Source organism: Nerophis ophidion, linkage group LG11 (assembly GCF_033978795.1).
Source record: "Nerophis ophidion isolate RoL-2023_Sa linkage group LG11, RoL_Noph_v1.0, whole genome shotgun sequence".
NCBI classification, from domain to species: Eukaryota; Metazoa; Chordata; class Actinopteri; order Syngnathiformes; family Syngnathidae; genus Nerophis; species Nerophis ophidion.
This window is the reverse complement of record NC_084621.1, coordinates 12,865,096-12,887,489: the sequence shown is the minus strand read 5'-3', so window position 1 is coordinate 12,887,489 and position 22,394 is coordinate 12,865,096. Positions and strand designations below refer to the sequence as shown.

Below are 22,394 nucleotides of genomic sequence, written 5' to 3'. Positions count from 1 at the left end.
TCCAAACTTTTTCCACTCAGGGCCACACACTGAAAAATCAAAATAAGTGGGGGCCATTCTGATATTTTTTTATTTTAAAAACCAATACAATATATGTATAAAAAATATACATTTGGGCCTCCACTCAGGCTTGATCCCGGGGACCCCAAAGGGTTTTGGTAAAAAAAAAAACTAAAAATGTGTCATAATTTTTATTATTATTCACGTTTTAAATCTCTAGATCAACATTAGGTCCATCTGTCAATATAAGGATTTTAAAGATTTAAGTTGCATGCACTTTTTGTCACAAAAAACCCAGTTTTTTGATGGAAAAATCACAAAATATGCAATATTTTCGTCCAATAATTTTTCAAGTCGAATATTTTTAATGATATAATAATTGGAGCATTAAAACGGTCAATAAATCATAACACCATTGATTTTGATTCATTATAATATTTTGAGCAATGACACTTAAAAACAAATCACACTAAAATGATTGGGGATTCAAAAGTGTCCTACTCATTAAAGTGTTAAAAAATAAACTATACATGTTTTCACTGTTTACTTTTAACGCAATAATCTCGAGATCAACTTCAGATCTATCCGTCAATTATAAGTTTTATTCTTTTTTTTTTTGTTCGTTTTTGTTCAGTTTTTTATATGGCAAACACAAAATATGCAACATTTGTCCCAAAAATATCTCAAAGTGGAATATTTAACTTGACGTAATCGGAGCCTTGATTAGGTCAATAATTCATAATGATATTGATTTTGATTCATTATTATTTTTCCAAGAAAGAAACAGCCTGCATGGCAGCTTTGTGTTATTAGAGTAAACATTGCAACATGTTCTTGTTACATTTCACCCGTTTGCTCTTTTATAGCACTTTTTTCCGTTTGAAAAATGTTTCAGTCGTATTTTTAAAATGTGCCGTGGGGCCGTTAAAAAATGACCTGCGGGTCGCAAATGGCCCCCCGGGCCGCACTCTGGACACCCCTGTACTACATACAATTGCATATCTATAAAAATTCAACATTATCAAAAGCAAAATATTATATTATCATTGTGGAGAGGCCCACCGTAGCCCAGCCCAACAAGATGGCAACGAGGAGGCGTGGACTGCGAGCAAGCAGCGAGGCGGGGCGCGTCGGAATCAACCCCGCAAATATTATCAGGTGCGTGGGTCGCCCAGCTGGGCACAATTTAAATTTCCTCTCGCACTATATAAAAGGGCAGTGGCCGTAAACGCCGGGGGGAAGAGACGGAGAGAGAAGGAGCCACAAGCAAGCGGATGCTGAACGAGAGCGAGAGAGAGAGAGCCACAGGAAGACAAAAACACTGAAAAGGTGGAGCGGCAGAGGAAGCAGGACACGACAAGGCTGAAAAACCACCAGTAGGGAGTTTTTATTATTGAAAAATAAAAGAAAGTCTAACCTGCGCCACAATGTCCTTCCTTGGTGGTCCTGAGAACCCGCACGACAGCAAGAGACTGCCACAATCATGTATTCCAAAAATATTCTTGGTTAAAAAAAAAGATACTTAAATATCTGCCTGACTTATCATTTCAAAACAAATGATCAATCAAATTAGGGCTGGGCGATATATCGACATACTTGATACTTCGCGGGTTTGTCTCTCTGCGATATAGAAAATGACTATATCGTGATATTCGAGTACACATTCTCACGCAGTTGCTTTTAGCTGCTAGCATTACACTACAGGCTCTTCTCACTCTTTCTTGTCTCTCCTTCTCACAGACAACAAGCGCACCTTCTTACATACCTCACATACTGTCACATCACCAACACATACGTATACGTCCTCGCGGAGCAGAGAGGTAGCAGCATGGGTAACGTTAGCCGTGATGCTAGCGGAGCCGTGGAAGTGGTAATACGAGAGAAAGAAGGTGCCAATCCGGTAACACATGAAGGAAGAATTATTCCCAAGAAAAACAGCAGGGGTCCATCGTCGAAGTGTGGGGCAAAAGCGTTGCTACAAAAAGTAGCATTACTGCTAATATGTAGCATCATTTGAAAAGTCACCTGCTAGAGTATAAAGAGTTGCATTACTCCGCATGTCAACATCTATATTCGGTGCCACAAGCCCACACTGTCAAAATGCTGAGGCAAACATTTCCAGTTCAACACCGTATGAAAACAAATATTCGAGATAACGTCCGCAGGAACCTACCACATAGCAAAGGACATACACTATTTGATTTCCTATTATGCAGCTCATTTTTATTTGACATTTATCAAATTATCATGTGTGACATCATGCACAAAAGTGCACTTTTTTTTGTAACTATTGTACTGGCGTTCTGTACAAAAAGTGCACTTTAATTTAGTGTTGTTTTGATATGTCATCTTAGTGACATCATGCACAAAAGTGCACTCATAGCTTGTTTTAAAATGTCTCTGATAATCTTGCACTTTCTGTTTTGGAAATGACATGAATGTTTGTGCCACTGCTTAATAACTGTTTAATAAATACACTTTTAGTTGTGATTTCCCTCTCTGCATTGAAAGTTTAAAAGTAGCATATATTAATGCAGTATGAAGAAGAATGTTTGAATGTAGACACATAGAATCATCATACTGCTGTGATTATATGCATCAAGTGCTCATTCAAGGCTAAGGTAAAATATGGAGATAAATATGGTGTATCGTGACATGGCCTAAAAAGATGGAGATATTAAAAAAAGGCCATATCACCCAGCCCTAAATCAAATTGCAAAATGTACATAAAATTTTACGGTTAAATTTATCGTAAAATCAACATTGGTACTGTTTTTTTCCATATGCAGTAAGAAACTAAAACGTTAAAAAACAAACCAAAAAAAACCATTAAAACAAGATTTCACAGTAAAAAAAAATAACTGGCAGCTCTGTTGCTTGAGTTTTACCACTAAAAAACCGTGGTATGGTTTCTCCATTCCATTCCATGTATTCCATTGTTTTATACTTATAAAATACTTCACGGTCTAGCTCCATCCTATCTTGCCGATTGTATTGTACCATATGTCCCGGCAAGAAATCTGCGTTCAAAGGACTCCGGCTTATTAGTGATTCCCAAAGCCCAAAAAAAGTCTGCGGGCTATAGAGCTTTTTCATTTCGGGCTCCAGTACTCTGGAATGCCCTCCCGGTAACAGTTCGAGATGCCACCTCAGTAGAAGCATTTAAGTCTCACCTTAAAACTCATCTGTATACTCTAGCCTTTAAATAGACCTCCTTTTTAGACCAGTTGATCTGCCATTTCTTTTCTTTTTCTTCTATGTCCCACTCTCCCTTGTGGAAAGGGTCCGGTCCGATCCGGTGGCCATGTAGTGCTTGCCTGTGTATCGGCTGGGGACATCTCAACGCTGCTGATCCGCCTCCGCTTGGGATGGTTTCCTGCTGGCTCCGATGTGAACGGGACTCTCGCTGCTGTGTTGGATCCGCTTTGGACTGGACTCTCGCGACTGTGTTGGATCCATTATGGATTTAACTTTCACAGTATCATGTTAGACCCGCTCGACATCCATTGCTTTCCTCCTCTCCAAGGTTCTCATAGTCATCATTGTCACCGACGTCCCACTGGGTGTGAGTTTTCCTTGCCCTTATGTGGGCCTACCGAGGATGTCGTAGTAGTTTGTGCAGCCCTTTGAGACACTAGTGATTTAGGGCTATCTAAGTAAACATTGATTGATTGATTGATATGCTGTAAAAAAAACAAACACTGCTTTTACTGTAAAATTCTGGTGACTGAGCTGCCAGTTTTTAAAGTAAAATTTAAATAGTTTTTGCAGCTGCGTAAAAAAAAATATTGTTAATTAGGGGTGTAACGGTACACAAAAATTTAGGTTCGGTACGTACCTCGGTTTAGAGGTCACGGTTCGGTTCATTTTCGGTACAGTAAGAAAACAACAAAATATACATTTTTTGGTTATTCATTTACTAAATTTGTAAACAATGGCATAACATACATGCACACACATGGTCCATTGCCAGGGTCAATGTGGTCAACATATATAAAATAAAAACTAAATAAGGCTCAGAATGGTTTCTTAACAAAACCTTTCTACACATAAAGTGCTTTTTTTGATTGATTGATTGAGACTTTTATTAGTAGATTGCACAGTACAGTACATATTCCCTACAATTGACCACTAAATGGTAACACCCCAATAAGTTTTTCAACTCGTTTAGGTCCACTTTCATCAACATTAAACTGCCTCAAGTTTTTGCTCAGATGAAATGAAATGACAAAACTTTTCTTCTACATATAAAAAGTGCAACATTAAACAGTTTCAAGTCAACTCAGCCTTAGATTAACTTTTCTTTTCCCCCCCAGCCTGGCTAACTTGGCAGTAAGAGGATATATGGGCTCATTGTTCTTCCACCATAGAAGTGGGTCAAAATCTAGTTTTTAATGAAATATGGACTTAAATCTGCTGCCATAAAAACATTTGTTATTGCTTTAGCCCTGCCAGACTTGCCGAGGAGAGGCTGCTTAAATGCGGTGGTGACGCTTCAAATGGGTTAGCATGTGTTATGAGAGTAGCGTATGTGTGTGTGTGTGGCCCTTTAATATGTCACAGCATGTGAGGTGAGTGTGTGGGCGAGCGAGGTGAGGGAGCGGTAAGTGAGTGCGGGGAGTTGGCTAGTGTTTTAGATTAGATTAGATAGTACTTTATTTATTCCGTCAGGAGAGTTCCTTCAGGAAAATTACAATTTTCAGCACAATCCCTTTAAAAATCAAACAAACATTACAGGGAGACAGAACAGGGTTGCTGACGGGTCTGCCAGCTTCCAGCGCCCCTTACAGAAAAGATGAGATACAGGTAAAAAAAAAAAAGGGGGGGGGATAGAAGATTAAAATACAATAAAATAATCGGTCTTAGCCTAGGCCCTGGAGAGGGGGTGCAGACTGAGGCCAAGGCAAAAAAAAAACAACAACTCATAGCCATAGTACACATCCCTTTTCCATGTGTGTAAGAGGGAAACATCAAACATCAAAGAACACAAAGGACATTAAAGACATTAAAGCAGCAGATACAACCAGACACTTCTACAAACAACTATGAATAAAAAGTAAAAGAAACATATCCAGTGTGGTGGCCTCTGCGGTGTTCCACGCCATCGTCCGCTGGGGTGGAGGGAGCATGGCCAGAGACAGGAGCAGACCCATCAAAGCAACCAAGACAACTCTCGGCCAGTGTCCAGTCCACATGGATGAACAATGACACCGCGAAGCCTCTCATTCCCAGCGCTCAGTGCTAGCTCTGACGCCATGTCCCCTCATCCGCACCTCCTCCAGTCCCTCCAAACTGACTCCGGTTTTGTTGCATAGGCTGCGTGCAAAACCTCAATAAAGCCACGATTTGCAACTAATCGCCGGACTCTTCATTTACCCTGGAGATCCACTGCCGGATAGAGTGAAGGGTGTTGCCCCCGAGAATACATAAGCCATGGAGGAGTGTCTCCCCTGCGCTCCTCGACTACGGTTTGGGAGTCGGAAGCAGGAAAGGTGCAACACACGTTTGACGCGTTTTCAGAAGCAGCTGCTGAACAATGTCGGCAAACCTCCGTCCTCCATTGTTGTATCGCGCAGCCAAAGTGTTCCCAAACGGGACATCTTAACGAGGCAGGAGGGCCTTCCAGCTCTGGCTTTTACATATTGTTTTAGTCCGGTCGCTGCTAGCATGTGTACTCGTTTGGTACACCTCCGAACCGAACCGAAACGGTTCAATACAAATACACGTACCGTTACACCCCTTATTGTTAATTTATTAGATATACACATGTATATTCATATATTACTCATTGAGGGCAACAATAACTGTGATGTGGCCCTAAATGAAAACAAGTCTGACACCCCTGAATTAAGGGATCGGGGACAAAAGAAAAACATTATCATCAATGTACTTTAAATTATTGGAGAAGGTTTGTTATTTTCCAAACTAAAAAAAGAAAGATTTTCTTTCAAACATCAATAATCATTTGGGGTGCATGAGAAAGAGAAGAATAAAACCTCTCCCTTTAATCCACACCTTCTCAATCCCTTTGCTAAACGGTGATGAAAGCTGCCAATGCTGATGACTTTGTGCGCTGGAGTGATGAGTCTGACCTCCGGCTCATCCATCCATCCATCCATCATCTTCCGCTTATCCGAGGTCGGGTCGCGGGGGCAGCAGCCTAAGCAGGGAAGCCCAGACTTCCCTATCTCCAGCCACTTCGTCTAGCTCTTCCCGGGGGATCCCGAGGCGTCCCCAGGCCAGCTGGGAGACATAGTCTTCCCAACGTGTCCTGGGTCTTCCCCGTAGCCTCCTACCAGCTGGACGTGCCCTAAACACCTCCCTAGGGAGGCGTTCAGGTGGCATCCTGACCAGATGCCCGAACCATCTCATCTGGCTCCTCTCCATGTGAAGGAGCAGCGGCTTTATTTTGAGTTCCTCCCGGATGGCAGAGCTTCTCACCCTATCTCTAAGGGAGAGACCCGCCACACGGCGGAGGAAACTCATTTCGGCCGCTTGTACCCGTGATCTTATCCTTTCGGTCATGACCCAAAGCTCATGACCATAGGTGAGGATGGGAACGTAGATCGACCGGTAAATTGAGAGCTTTGCCTTCCGGCTCAGCTCCTTCTTCACCACAATGGATCGATACAACGTCCGCATTACTGAAGACGCCGCACCGATCCGCCTGTCGATCTCACGATCCACTCTTCCCTCACTCGTGAACAAGACTCCTAGGTACTTGAACTCCTCCACTTGGGGCAGGGTCTCCTCCCCAACCCGGAGATGGCACTCCATCCTTTTCCGGGCGAGAACCATGGACTCGGACTTGGAGGTGCTGATTCTCATTCCGGTCGCTTCACACTCGGCTGCGAACCGATCCAGTGAGAGCTGAAGATCCCGGTCAGATGAAGCCATCAGGACTACATCATCTGCAAAAAGCAGAGACCTAATCCCGTGGCCACCAAACCGGATCCCCTCAACGCCTTGACTGCGCCTAGAAATTCTGTCCATAAAAGTTATGAACAGAATGTGTGACAAAGGACAGCCTTGGCAGAGTCCAACCCTCACTGGAAACGTGTCCGACTTACTGCCAGCAATGCGGACCAAGCTCTGACACTGATCGTACAGGGAGCGGACCGCCACAATCAGACAGTCCGGTACCCCATACTCTCTGAGCACTCCCCACAGGACTTCCCGAGGGACACGGTCGAATGCCTTCTCCAAGTCCACAAAGCTCCGGCTCAACTCATCAAAAGCAAAAGTCATGCTGGTGGACTTCAGGAAGAGACACTCTGTTCAAAACCAGGTCTCAGGTATAAATAAACACATTGGGGGACTATAATTGCCATGAATTGATTAACGTGGACCCCGACTTAAACAAGTTGAAAAACTTACTGGGGTGTTACATTTAGTGGTCAATTGTAGGGAATATGTACTGTACTGTGCAATCTACTAATAAAAGTCATCAACAACTGTGATGCGGCGTGTAGGAAGGCTCATCGATGTTTGGACTGTCTGAGAAAACATAATGATCGTGTTTGACCGTGCTTTTATAGAATCTGTTTTTGTCCTTTCTCTCTGGCCTCATAAAATCTGATACATCAACTAAGCTTTAGAACTTAAATGTAAAAAATCCCTGACAACCACATTTCAGGCTGTGTGGAAACGCTCCCCACCCACACTGCTTCTGAGCTGCTGTGATTTACATGACCATAGTGACTATTTACATTACCACAGTGACTAGTATATCGTGCAAAAGCACATATTCCAACCTTTGAAATTAGAGATGTCCGATAATGGCTTTTTTGCCGATATTCCGATATTAAATAGATAGATAGATAGATAGATAGATAGATAGTACTTTATTTATTCCGTCAGGAGAGTTCCTTCAGGAAAATTACAATTTTCAGCACTATACCTTTCAAGATCAGACAAACATTACAGGGAGACAGAACAGGATCGCTGACTGGGTCTGCCGGCTTCCAGCGCCCCTTACAAAAAAGATGAGATACAGGTATACAAGGGGGGGGGGGGGAGGGGGGGGGGGGGGGGGGGGGGGGGGGGGGGGGGGGGGGGGGGGGGTGGAGAAAAAAATAGAAGATTAAATAAAATAAAAAAATCGGTCTTAGCCTGGGGCCTGGAGAGGGGGTGCAGACTGAGGCCAAGGGAAAAAAAAACAACTCATAGCCATAGAACACATCGAAACATCAAACATCAAAGAACACAAAGGACATTAAAGACATTAAAGACATTAAAGCAGCAGATACAACCAGACACTTCTACATACAGGCTATGAATAAAAAGTAAAAGAAACATATCCACTTTTTTATTGTCCAACTATTAATTACTGATTCCGATATCAACCAATACCGATATATATATGCAGTGGTGGAATGAACACATTATTATGCCTAATTTACACTAAAGGGTGGCCAGTGATTCCACGTTGGGTGAGGAGACCCTGCCTCAAGTGGAGGAGTTCAAGTACCAAGGGAGTCTTGTTCACGAGTGGATGGTGAGATCGACAGGCGGATCGGTGCGGCGTCTTCAGTAATGCGGACGTTGTACCGATCCGTTGTGGTGAAGAAGGAGCTGAGCCGGAAGGCAAAGCTCTCAATTTACCGGTCGATCTACGTTCCCATCCTCACCTATGGTCATGAGCTGGTCAGGATGCCACCCGAACGCCTCCCTAGGGAGGTGTTTAGGGCACGTCCAACCGGTAGGAGGCCACGGGGAAGACCCAGGACACGTTGGGAAGACTATGTCTCCCGGCTGGCCTGGGAACGCCTCGGGATCCCCCGGGAAGAGCTAGACAAAGTGGCTTGGGAAAGGGAGTCTGGGTTTCCCTGCTTAGGCTGTTGCCCCCCCGACCCGACTTCGGATAAGCGGAAGAAAATGGAATGGATGGATGGAATTTACATTAAACATTAAACAATGTAACAAGGTTTTCCCCAAAAAATGTTCTCAAGTTATGGAACAAAATGCCAACATGGCACTGCCATATTTATTATTGAAGTCACAAAGTGCATTATTTGTTTTTAACATGCCTCAAAACAGCAGCTTGGAATTTGGGACATGCTCTCCCTGAGAGAGCATGAGGAGGTTGAGGTGGGTGGGATTGAGGCGGGGGGTGTATATAGCGTCCCGGAAGAGTTAGTGCTGCAAGGGGTTCTGGCTATATGTTCTGTTGTGTTTAGGTTGTGTCACCGTGCAGATGTGTTTGTCATTCTTGTTTGGTGTGGGTTCACACATATTTGTAACCGTGTTAAAGTTGCTTATACGGCCACCCTCAGTGTGACCTGTATGGCTGTTGACCAAGTATGCCTTGCATTCACCAGTGTGTGTAAAAAGCCGTAGATATTACGTGATTGGGCCGGCACGCAAAGGTTTATTGGTGCTCTGTACTTCTCCCTACGTCCGTGTACCACTCCGTACAGCAGCCTTTTTAAAAAGTCATAAATTTTACTTTTTCAAACCGATACCGATACATTTTGAAGCATTTACCAGCCGATATTATCGGCAGTCTGATATTATCGGACATCTATACTTTTGATGATATTACAGAGCATATATGGTGAAATCCCCAAAATTCCTTGCAATAGCTGGTTGAGAAATGTTGTTCTTAAACTGTCGGGCAATTTGATCACGCATTTGTTGACAAAGTGGTGACCCTCGCCCCGTCCTCGTTTGTGAATGACTGAGCATTTCATGGAAGCAGTTTTTATACTCAATCACGGCACCCACCTGTTCCCAATCAGCCTGCACACCTGTGGGATGTTCCAAATAAGTGTCTGATGAGCATTCCTCAACTTGCTCAGTATTTTTTGCCACGCGTGCCAGCTTTTTTTAAAACATGTCGCAGGCATCAAATTCCAAATGAGCTAAAATTTGCCAAAAATAATCAAGTTTTCCCAACGTTAAATATCTTGTCTTTGCAGTCTATTCAATTGAATATAAGTTAAAAATGATTTGCAATTTTTTTTATTTACCATTTACACAATTTGACAACTTCACTGCTTTTGGGTTTTGTGTAAACATCACTGCTATTAGTTGGCAGATGAAATGTCCCAGTGAACCGTGTAAAGTCCGCTCAAAACATGGGGTCTGACTTGCTCGCGTTGGCTTATAGCTAGATATGGACATACCTTTTTTTTTTTTTCCCCGAGTGTGAAGGATCGTGCTGAGAAGGAGAAGTGGATATTATATTAAGTTAAAGTAACAACGATTGTCACACACTCACTAGGTGTGGTGAACATTGTCCTCTGCATTTGACACATCACCCTTGTTCACCCCCTGGGAGGTGAGGGGAGCAGTGAGCAGCAGCAGTGGCCACACCCGGGAATCATTTTTGGTGATTCAACCCCCAATTCCAAGCCTTGATGCTGAGTCCCAAGCAGGGAGGTAATGGCTCCCATTTTTATAGTCTTTGGTATGACTCGGCCGGGGTTTGAACTCACAACCTACCCATCTCAGGGCGGACACTCTAACCACTAGACCACTGAGTGGGTATATTCATTGAATTAAAGAAACAAATCATCCAGATGCTGGAGAGATGTTAACTGGCAGCTGACACGCTCAAAGACAATGGGCCTGATTTTCTCAAGCTTTGCATATATTAAAACACGTGCAAACTTGCAGAAGTGTAGATAGAACATGTTGAAACGGAAAATAAGCAGATATTAACAGTGAATGAACAAGTAGATTAATAATCGATTTTTACAGCTTGTCCTTTATAATGTTGACAAAACAATGGACTGATAAATGACACAATATGTTACTGCACACATCAGCAGACTAATTAGGAGTCTTTGTTTGTTTATTACTTCTAGAAGACAAGTTGTCTAGTATGTTCACTATTTTATTTAAGGACAAACTTGTTCTTCAATTACAATAATAAACATATGTTTAATGCACTTGTGGATGGGGGCGTGGCCTGCGGGCCTGCCACGGAGCGGGGTGTGTAAGGACCTGCCTCGAAGTCAGCGGCAGGTGAGTAGATTGCCCAGCTGGGTCTTGTTAATCTAATCACCTGTCGCCCTTATTAGCACCTGTACACGTGAGAACTTAAATTATGACCAATGTATGATCCTGTAACTACAAACTTGGTATCGGATCGATACCCAAATGTGTCGTATCATCCAAAACTAATGTATAGTATCAAACAACAGAAGAATAAGTGATTATTACATTTTAACAGAAGTGTAGATAGAACATGTTGAAACGGAAAATAAGCAGATATTAACAGTGAATATAGTTGACTTGGTGAAGCGGTTGGAGCGTATCACAGACGCGGGCCAAGGATGTTAAAACAATATTTAAACAGCGGATATTCATCCATGAAAATATGGGATAGCTTCTGATGGTGTGTTTGACAGAGGAGCAGCTGGAAGGAGATCAATCAATCAATCAATCAATATTTACTTATATAGCCCTAAATCACTAGTGTCTCAAAGGGCTGCACAAACCACTACGACATCCTCGGTAGGCCCACATAAGGGCAAGGAAAACTCACACCCAGTGGGACATCGGTGACAATGATGACTATGAGAACCTTGGAGAGGAGGAAAGCAATGGATGTCGAGCGGGTCTAACATGATACTGTGAAAGTTCAATCCACAATGGATCCAACACAGTTGCGAGAGTCCAGTCCAAAGCGGATCCAACACAGCAGCGAGAGTCCCGTTCACAGCGGAGCCAGCAGGAAACCATCCCAAGCGGAGGCGGATCAGCAGCGCAGAGATGTCCCCAGCCGATACACAGGCAAGCAGTACATGGCCACCGGATCGGACCGGACCCCCTCCACAAGGGAGAGTGGGACATAGAAGAAAAAGAAAAGAAACGGCAGATCAACTGGTCTAAAAAGGGAGTCTATTTAAAGGCTAGAGTATACAAATGAGTTTTAAGGTGAGACTTAAATGCTTCTACTGAGGTGGCATCTCGAACTGTTACCGGGAGGGCATTTCAGAGTACTGGAGCCCGAACGGAAAACGCTCATGTCATGGAAGTCCACTCCAAGGTAAATGCCGATCGTAATTACATTATATCAACATGTTAAAATTGTGCTGTTGAAATAAATGGATTTCAGTTAAGTTCAGTGGAAGATGCTGATTTTTGATACAAATACTACTCAGTTAGAAAAAGCTCTGTAACATAACAAACTGAGGAACTACTGTAGTCCAAACATCTATATGCATGCATCCATTTTTCATATTTGAAATTTCTGTAGATTCTTATTGTCAGGACACACTTTCTGTTACCGGCATGCAGACAAAAGCGGCCTGTAAAACTCCACTGTGTACGATGGTAAGAGACATGAAGGCGTTGGTTTCTTTGATCTATTGTAATCCACACAAAGATATTGTCTAGACCCGAGATCTACAAAGCAGAGAGGCAGCAAGACCTGACGCAAGCTCCAGGCATCTTTTCTTTGAACTGTTTTGTGACCCACAGGCAACGGCTGTTTACGACCCCTTCTCCCCTTTGAAACAGCTGTTGCCATGTAATCTGGGAAAGTCCATATAAAAGAGGAGGCGTGCAACCTTTGGTCAGAGATTGGTGGAAGACCTACAAGGAGTACAGCCCAGATGTTTCTTCTCAATGACTTAAATTGAATTCTGTCTCTGTTTAATTCCTTGCTTCTTGTTTGTTTAATAGATGTCATCAGTGTTTGCACCTGACACTTACACAAACCCCGTTTCCATATGAGTTGGGAAATTGTGTTAGATGTAAATAGAAACGGAATACAATGATTTGCAAAACACTTTCAAGCCATATTCAGTTGAATATGCTACAAAGACAACATATTTGATGTTCAAACTGATCAACATTTTGTTGTTGTTGCGAATAATCATTAACTTTTGAATTTGATGCCAGCAACACGTGACAAAAAAGTTGGGAAAGGTGGCAATAAATACTGATAAAGTTGAGGAATGCTCATCAAACACTTATTTGGTACATACCACGGGTGTGCAGGCTAATTGGGAACAGGTGGGTGCCATGATTGGGTATAAAAACAGCTTCCTAAAAAAAATGCTCAGTCTTTCACAAGAAAGGATGGGGCGAGGTACACCCCTTTGTCCACAACTGCGTGAGCAAATAGTCAAACAGTTTAAGAACAACATTTCTCAAAGTGCAGTTGCAAGAAATGTAGGGATTTCAACATCTACGCTCCATAATATCATCAAAAGGTTCAGAGAATCTGGAGAAATCACTCCACGTAAGCGGCATGGCTGGAAACCAACATTGAATGACCGTGACCTTCCATCCCTCAGACGGCACTGTATCAAAAACCGACATCAATCTCTAAAGGATATCACCACATGGGCTCAGGAACACTTCAGAAAACCACTGTCAATAAATACAGTTGGTCGCTACATCTGTAAGTGCAAGTTAAAGCTCTACTATGCAAAGCGAAAGCCATTTATCAACAACATCCAAAAAGGTCATCTAAGATGGACTGATGCAAAACGGAAAAGTGTTCTGTGGTCTGACGAGTCCACATTTCAAATTGTTTTTGGAAACTGTGTCCTCCTGAACAAAGAGGAAAAGAACCATCTGGATTGTTATAGGCGTAAAGTTGAAAATCCAGCATCTGTCAGCCCCTGCTTATTTCAACAAGACAATGGCAAGCCATGTGTTACAACAGCGGGGCTTCATAGTAAAAGAGTGGGTGTACTAGACTGGCCTGCCTGTAGTCCAGACCTGTCTCCCATTGAAAACGTGTGGTGCATTATGAAGTGTAAAATACGACCGCGGAGACCCCTTTCTTGTGAAAGACTGAACATTTTTTGGGAAGCTGTTTTTATACCCAATCATGGCACCCACCTGTTCCCAATTAGCCTGTTCACCTGTGGGATGTTCCAAATAAGTGTTTGATGAGCATTCATCAACTTTATCAGTATTTATTGCCACCTTTCCCAACTTCTTTGTCACGTGTTGCTGGCATCAAATTCTAAAGTTAATGATTATTTGCCAAAAAAAAAATGAAAAAGGTTTATCAGTTTGAAGATCAAATATCTTTGTTGCATATTCAACTGAATATCAATCAATCAATTAATCAATGTTTACTTATATAGCCCTAAATCACTAGTGTCTCAAAGGGCTGCACAAACCACTACGACATCCTCGGTAGGCCCACATAAGGGCAAGGAAAACTCACACCCAGTGGGACATCGGTGACAATAATGACCCAGTGGGACATCGGTGACAATGATGACTATGAGAACCTTGGAGAGGAGGAAAGCAATGGATGTCGAGCGGGTCTAACATGATACTGTGAAAGTTCAGTCCATAATGGATCCAACACAGTCGCGAGAGTCCAGTCCAAAGCGGATCCAACACAGCAGCGAGAGTCCCGTTCACAGCGGAGCCAGCAGGAAACCATCCCAAGCGGAGGCGGATCAGCAGCGCAGAGATGTCCCCAGCCGATACACAGGCGAGCAGTACATGGCCACCGGATCGGACCGGACCCCCTCCACAAGGGAGAGTGGGACATAGAAGAAAAAGAAAAGAAACGGCAGATCAACTGGTCTAAAAAGGGAGTCTATTTAAAGGCTAGAGTATACAAATGAGTTTTAAGGTGAGACTTAAATGCTTCTACTGAGGTGGCATCTCGAACTGTTACCGGGAGGGCATTCCAGAGTACTGGAGCCCGCAGACTTTTTTTGGGCTTTGGGAATCACTAATAAGCCGGAGTCCTTTGAACGCAGATTTCTTGCTGGATATGGATATGGATAGAAAACGATTTGCAAATCATCGTATTCTGTTTATATTTACATCTAACACAAATTCCAAACTCATATGGAAACGGGGTTTGTAGTAAATGCTCATTTATGTAACGGACCTGCTGTTCTGACTTGTGTCACGGGGAAAGCCAAAGTAAACAACAAGTTTGAAAGTAATGCCAAGTTTATAAAATGATGGCACATGGAATTAATTAAACATTGTTCTAATTATGGCCTAATGAGGATATTTAGCTACTTTTAAAAGTGTAATGTCAGGTGAGAAAACAAATACTAACCAAGTGGGCTGAAGTCCTGACCGAGCCCGAACAAATAAAAACAAGATGCGGCACCTGTTTGTGACATGAAAGACAGACACTTGGCCACCAGCGCTCGCCTGCAACAAGGCTGTGAACAACAACAGTGAGTAACGCCACACAAGTGCCAGAAACTATTTCATAACCTCGATCTTACTCCGCCGAGGGGCGGCTCAGGACCAGCGCTTCATTCCAGCCACCTGAGACCTCCGACTTCTTCAATGCATGAGGTCAACTTTCGTCAGTTCGTTTACTTTATTAAAAAAAACAACCTCTTTAGTGTTAATAGCCCACTGCTGAACCTTCATGGCTCTATGAAACACAGCCCTGCAGATTAAATGGCCTCCTTTTGCATGTGTGATCCATCAATTATTTAAGCCCTGAAAGACAATCCATTGGTAAAACATCCAAGCTGTCTGTGACCTTCGCACAACTGCAAAACAAGGTGTTTTTCAACCACTGTGCCGTGAGAGACAGTCTGGTGTGACGTGGGAGATTATGCAGTTTTAAATATTTGGAAAATGTTGTCTTGACCCGAGATCTACAAAGCAGAGAGGCAGCAGGACCTGACGCAAGCTCTGGGCATCTTTTCTTTGAACTGTTTTGTGACCCAGGGCAACGGCTGTTTACGACCCCTTCTCCCCTTTGAAACAGCTGTTGCCGTGTAATCGGGGAAAGTCCACATAAAAGAGGAGGCGTGCAACCTTTGGTCAGAGATTGGTGGTAGACTGTACAAAGAGTACAGCCCAGACGTTTCTTCTCAATGAGCTAAATTAAATTCTGTCTATGTTTAATTCCTTGCTTCTTGTCTGTCTAATAGATGTCATCGGTGTTTGAAGCCATCAATTATTTAAGTCCTGAAAGGCAATCCGTTGGTAACACATCCAACCGGTCTGTGACCTTCACACAACTGAAAAACAAGGTTTTGATTGATTGATTGACACTTTTATTTTTAGATTGCACAGTACAGTACATATTCCGTACAATTGACCACTAAATGGTAACACCAATACGTTTTTCAACTTGTTTAAGTCGGGGTCCACGTTCATCAACATTAAATTGCTCAGATGAAATAAAATGACAAAACTTTTCTTCTACATATAAAAAGTGCAACATTAAACAGTTTCAAGTCAACTCAGCCTTAGATTAACTTTTCTTTTCTCCCAGCCTGGCTAACTTGGCAGTAAGAGGAGATATGGGCTCATTGTTCTTCCACCATAGAAGTGGGTCAAAATCTAGTTTTTAATGCAATACAGCAACCCCTGCGACCCCAGACGGGACAAGCAGTAGAAAATGGATGGATGGATGGTCTTAAATCTGCTGCTATATGAACAATTGTTATTGCTTCAGCCCTGCCTGACTCGCCGAAGGAGAGGCTTTTTGAATGCGGTGGTGACGCTTCAAAGGGGTTAGCATGTTTGACGGGTTGGCAGAAGTATACCCTACTGCTGCTCAACTATGTCGCCAAACCTCTGTCCTCCATTGTTGTATCGCACCGCGCAGCCGAAGTGTTCCCAAACGGGAGATGTTAACGAGGCAGGAGGGTCTACCAGCTCTGGCTCTTACATGTTGTCCTAGCCCGGTCGCTGCTAGCATGATGTGTGTTGTGCAGTGGTGTGCATTGTTTACATGACCTGCGGTGCGATACCTAATAAATGGTAACACCAATACGTTTTTCAACTTGTTTAAGTCGGGGTCCACGTTAATTAATTCATTATGGAGGAGATTATACAGTTTCACCTATTTGGGTTGGAAGCATTTTTTGCAAACCAGTAATTATAGTCTGCAAATTATGTGCCGTTTTTGAGCGTCGGTGCTGTCTAGAGTTTGGCAGTGTAACCGTGTTATACCATACCATATCAGTAGGTGGCAGGCGGGAGCTAATTGCTTTGTAGATGTCGGGAACACGTCGTGTGAGACAACGATGGTTAGTCCTGATCACAATATGCAGACGACAGCGGGAGGCAGGGTGCAGGTAAAAAGGTATCTAATGCTTAAACCAAAAATAAACAAAAGGGGAGTGCCACTGAGAAAAGGCATTACTGTATTTCCTTGAATTGCCGCCAGGTATATAGTATGCGCCTGCCAAGAATTACTGCCGGGTCAAACTCTTTTCGCAAAATAATTAGCGCATGCTTAGCATTACCGCCGGCTCAGGATTAACGTCGGGTCAAACTCGTTTCGCAAAATATTATTTTTATTAGCGTATGTCTAGAATTTCCCCCGGGTCAAACTCGTCACGTCACAAGTGACACTTCACCTGTCATCATTTTCAAAATGGAGGAGGTTGATTTCAATAATTTGAAATCGCATAAAGGGAAGAAGATTAAGAGCTATTCAGTAGGATTTAAGGTCCAAGTTATTGAATATGCTAAAAAGAACAGTAAGCAGCTATGTTTTAGTAATATACCGTAGCTGCGTGTGCCAAATATGTGTCACTAAATGACTCCCGCCTCCTGGTGGTAGAGGGCGCTAGTGATCCTTCTTGCGACTACTCGGCTGCAGAAGAAGTGACAACAAGCAGCAAGAGATAATTTTTTCCTCTCGCTTGCACTTTTAACATGGAGGATTACATATCTAAAATAAAACCGTTTTCTAAACTGCACTTTCAATCGAAGCAGGAGGTAATAAAGGAAGATCTCAATCGAAAAAGAGAGAGTTTTAAAACTGAAGAAAAATAAGGAAGACTTCTATAAACAAGTTATCGATGCTTTTGATCAGAAGGAGCTGCACATGGACTTCATTTATAAGTAAAGGTAAGACCATAATAACGTTTTTTTTTTAATTAAAGGTGCTTTTCATGATGGTATCCTTACATCACCCTCAAATTTATAAGCGCAGGCCTACATTTACCGCATGCCTTTGGTAAACGCCGGAGCGAAAAGAGATTTTAAACTAATTAGCGCCCCGCCGGCAATTCAAGGGAATACAGTATGGTATTTATGTAGTTTGCTCATTTTCCTCGACTGGTGCACTAACATGTGGTTTATTTCGTAGATACCGGTATGTAGCATCATCTACAAAGAATTGCTATTGCGACATCTAGTGGACACATTTAGAACAGCGGTTTCTTTCATTCGATAATTTCATCTCCTTTTCAAACTTGGCAAACTCATCCCGCGGGGCCGTGTAAGAAAACTGTTCCGTACGTTTGTCACCCGTGTTTTAGGACATCGCTGCAAAAATGTTTGTTGTTCCTATTTGGCCCACGAGCCGCCAGTTGATAAGCCCTTTCTTAGGAAGTTAGCTACAAGTAGCGAGCAACGCTCTTTTAGACCCCGAACCCTTGAAAGGCGACGGTCGCCCGTCGAATCATTCGGAATTTGACCAAAAACGGCGGCTACCAGAAGAGTTTTGTAGATACCGGTATGTAGCATCATCTACAAAGAATTGCTATTGCGACATCTAGTGGAGACATTTAGAACAGCGGTTTCTTTCATTCGATAATTTCGTCACCTTTTCAAACTTGGCAAACTCATCCCGCGGGGTCGTGTAAGAAAACAGTTCCGTACGTTTGTCACCCGTGTTTTAGGACATCTCTGCAAAAATGTTTGTTGTTCCTATTTGGCCCACGAGCCGCCAGTTGATAAGCCCTTTCTTAGGAAGTTAGCTACAAGTAGCGAGCAACGCTCTTTTAGACCCCGAACCCCTGAAAGGCGACCGTCGCCCGTCGAATCATTCGGAATTTGACCAAAAACGGCGGCTACCAGTAGAGTTTTGTAGATACCGCTATGCAGCATCATCTACAAAGAATTGCTATTGCGACATCTAGTGGACACATTTAGAACAGCGGTTTCTTTCATTCGATAATTTTGTCTCCTTTTCAAACTTGGCAAACTCATCCCGCGGGGCCGTGTAAGAAAACTGTTCCGTACGTTTGTCACCCGTGTTTTAGGACATCGCTGCAAAAATGTTTGTTGTTCCTATTTGGCCCACGAGCCGCCAGGTGATAAGCACTTTCTTAGGAAGTTAGCTACAAGTAGCGAGCAACGCTCTTTTAGACCCCGAACCCTTGAAAGGCGACGGTCGCCCGTCGAATCATTCGGAATTTGACCAAAAACGGCGGCTACCAGAAGAGTTTTGTAGATACCGGTATGTAGCATCATCTACAAAGAATTGCTATTGCGACATCTAGTGGACACATTTAGAACAGCGGTTTCTTTTATTCGATAATTTCGGCTCCTTTTCAAACTTGGCAAACTCATCCCGCGGGGCCGTGTAAGAAAACCGTTCCGTACGTTTGTCACCCGTGTTTTAGGACATTGCTGCAAAAATGTTTGTTGTTCCTATTTGGCCCACGAGCCGCCAGTTGATACGCCCTTTCTTAGGAAGTTAGCTACAAGTAGCGAGCAACGCTCTTTTAGACCCCGAACCCTTGAAAGGCGACGGTCGCCCGTCGAATCATTCGGAATTTGACCAAAAACGGCGGCTACCAGAAGAGTTTTGTAGATACCGGTATGTAGCATCATCTACAAAGAATTGCTATTGCGACATCTAGTGGACACATTTAGAACAGCGGTTTCTTTTATTTGATAATTTCGGCTCCTTTTCAAACTTGGCAAACTCATCCCGCGGGGCCGTGTAAGAAAACCGTTCCGTACGTTTGTCACCCGTGTTTTAGGACATCGCTGCAAAAATGTTTGTTGTTCCTATTTGGCCCACGAGCCGCCAGTTGATAAGCCCTTTCTTAGGAAGTTAGCTACAAGTAGCGAGCAACGCTCTTTTAGACCCCGAACCCTTGAAAGGCGACGGTCGCCCGTCGAATCATTCGGAATTTGACCAAAAACGGCGGCTACCAGAAGAGTTTTGTAGATACCGGTATGTAGCATCATCTACAAAGAATTGCTATTGCGACATCTAGTGGAGACATTTAGAACAGCGGTTTCTTTCATTCGATAATTTCGTCACCTTTTCAAACTTGGCAAACTCATCCCGCGGGGCCGTGTAAGAAACTGTTCCATACGTTTGTCACCCGTGTTTTAGGACATCACTGCAAAAATGTTTGTTGTTCCTATTTGGCCCACGAGCCGCCAGTTGATAAGCCCTTTCTTAGGAAGTTAGCTACAAGTAGCGAGCAACACTCTTTTAGACCCCGAACCCTTGAAAGGCGACGGTCGCCCGTCGAATCATTCGGAATTTGACCAAAAACGGCGGCTACCAGAAGAGTTTTGTAGATACCGGTATGTAGCATCATCTACAAAGAATTGCTATTGCGACATCTAGTGGAGACATTTAGAACAGCGGTTTCTTTCATTCGATAATTTCGTCACCTTTTCAAACTTGACAAACTCATCCCGCGGGGCCGTGTAAGAAACTGTTCCATACGTTTGTCACCCGTGTTTTAGGACATCACTGCAAAAATGTTTGTTGTTCCTATTTGGCCCACGAGCCGCCAGTTGATAAGCCCTTTCTTAGGAAGTTAGCTACAAGTAGCGAGCAACGCTCTTTTAGACCCCGAACCCTTGAAAGGCGACGGTCGCCCGTCGAATCATTCGGAATTTGACCAAAAACGGCGGCTACCAGAAGAGTTTTGTAGATACCGGTATGTAGAATCATCTACAAAGAATTGCTATTGCGACATCTAGTGGAGACATTTAGAAAAGCGGTTTCTTTCATTCGATAATTTCGTCTCCTTTTCAAACTTGGCAAACTCATCCCGCGGGGCCGTGTAAGAAAACTGTTCCGTACGTTTGTCACCCGTGTTTTAGGACATCGCTGCAAAAATGTTTGTTGTTCCTATTTGGCCCACGAGCCGCCAGTTGATAAGCCCTTTCTTAGGAAGTTAGCTACAAGTAGCGAGCAACGCTCTTTTAGACCCCGAACCCTTGAAAGGCGACGGTCGCCCGTCGAATCATTCGGAATTTGACCAAAAACGGCGGCTACCAGAAGAGTTTTGTAGATACCGGTATGTAACATCATCTACAAAGAATTGCTATTGCGACATCTAGTGGAGACATTTAGAACAGCGGTTTCTTTCATTCGATAATTTCGGCTCCTTTTCAAACTTGGCAAACTCATCCCGCGGGGCCTTGTAAGAAAACTGTTCCGTACGTTTGTCACCCGTGTTTTACGACATCGCTGCAAAAATGTTTGTTGTTCCTATTTGGCCCACGAGCCGCCAGTTGATAAGCCCTTCCTTAGGACGTTAGCTACAAGTAGCGAGCAACGCTCTTTTAGACCCCGAACCCTTGAAAGGCGACGGTCGCCCGTCGAATCATTCGGAATTTGACCAAAAACAGCGGCTACCAGAAGAGTTTTGTAGATACCGGTATGTAGCATCATCTACAAAGAATTGCTATTGCGACATCTAGTGGACACATTTAGAACAGCGGCTACCAGAAGAGAGGTGATGATAACCATAGAACCAGGCATGAATTGGATGAGAAATTCGCACTAGTCCCTGTCCTACCTGCTCGGTCTTTTTTGGTATTGCACAGTTAGTCAAACCCATCAAAGATAAGGTGTTTACATATACTTTAAAGTGACAATAACACGATATTCTCTACAGTCGAACAAGTTACAGACCACCGATACTCCCAAACATTCGCCTTTTTAAGCTATCACGCTCCCTGGCCTGGCTAAAATAAACATTATTAAAAATGGATCAGCTCACCCGTGCAATAAAATCCACTCTTCACACGCTTCAGGTGTGGCTGGTTCAGGAAAAAAATACTTCCACTGATTACACAGCTTCCAGCAACTCTGCTATCACTGAATTTTTTTTTTTTTTTTTTAAAGAAGCAGTCAAGCTAGAAGGAAATAGTCCAATTCAAAGAAAACAAGGTAATATATTCCAATGATGTCATGTGTTGGAAGCTCCTGCAGGGTTTGAATCCAGGTTGGAGCACTGCAGCCTTCAAAGTGCTGCAAGTGGACTGTTGGCTGAGATATTTGCATCCGACGCTCTCAGCTGTGAAGGAAGCCCCGCCCACAAAAACTCTGCACCCACATAGGAGAGAGCTGCACAAAAGCAGCAATATATGCACTTAATGAGTCACGAGTCATGTTTTTTTGTTTGTTTTTTTAAATCAAAAATGAAATTTTCAGTTTTTAAGATGTGTAGCGAAGCCTGTTTTATTTATTTATTGTATCCCCCCCCCCAAAACTTCATGATGTAGTGGCCACACACACAGGATAGACTTAGACTTCCTTTTTATTGTCATTCAAATTTGAACTTTACAGTACAGATAAGAATGAAATTTCATTCTTATCTGTACTGTAATGTTCAAATTTGGATGACAATAAAAAGGAAGTCTAAGTCTATACTGCTACTAGTATAGTATTGCGGTACTAATGAATCAAAAACGGTACTATACTCCGTTTGAAAAGTACCGGTTCCTGGGCATGACATTGCTGGTTTTACAAGCAGAGGAGC

At 43.1% G+C, this 22,394-nt stretch overlaps 1 protein-coding gene across 1 annotated transcript in view; it reads right to left on the bottom strand.

Annotated features, from left to right (window-relative positions):
* Nucleotides 1-21,874, bottom strand: part of rspo1 (R-spondin 1) — a 70,034-nt gene extending 48,160 nt beyond the window's left edge. The window contains exon 1 of the mRNA XM_061914695.1: nucleotides 21,633-21,874. The gene's annotated coding sequence lies outside the window, so the exon portion shown is untranslated. The remainder of the gene's footprint in view (nucleotides 1-21,632) is intronic.
* Between the last annotated feature and the right edge of the window lie 520 nt (nucleotides 21,875-22,394).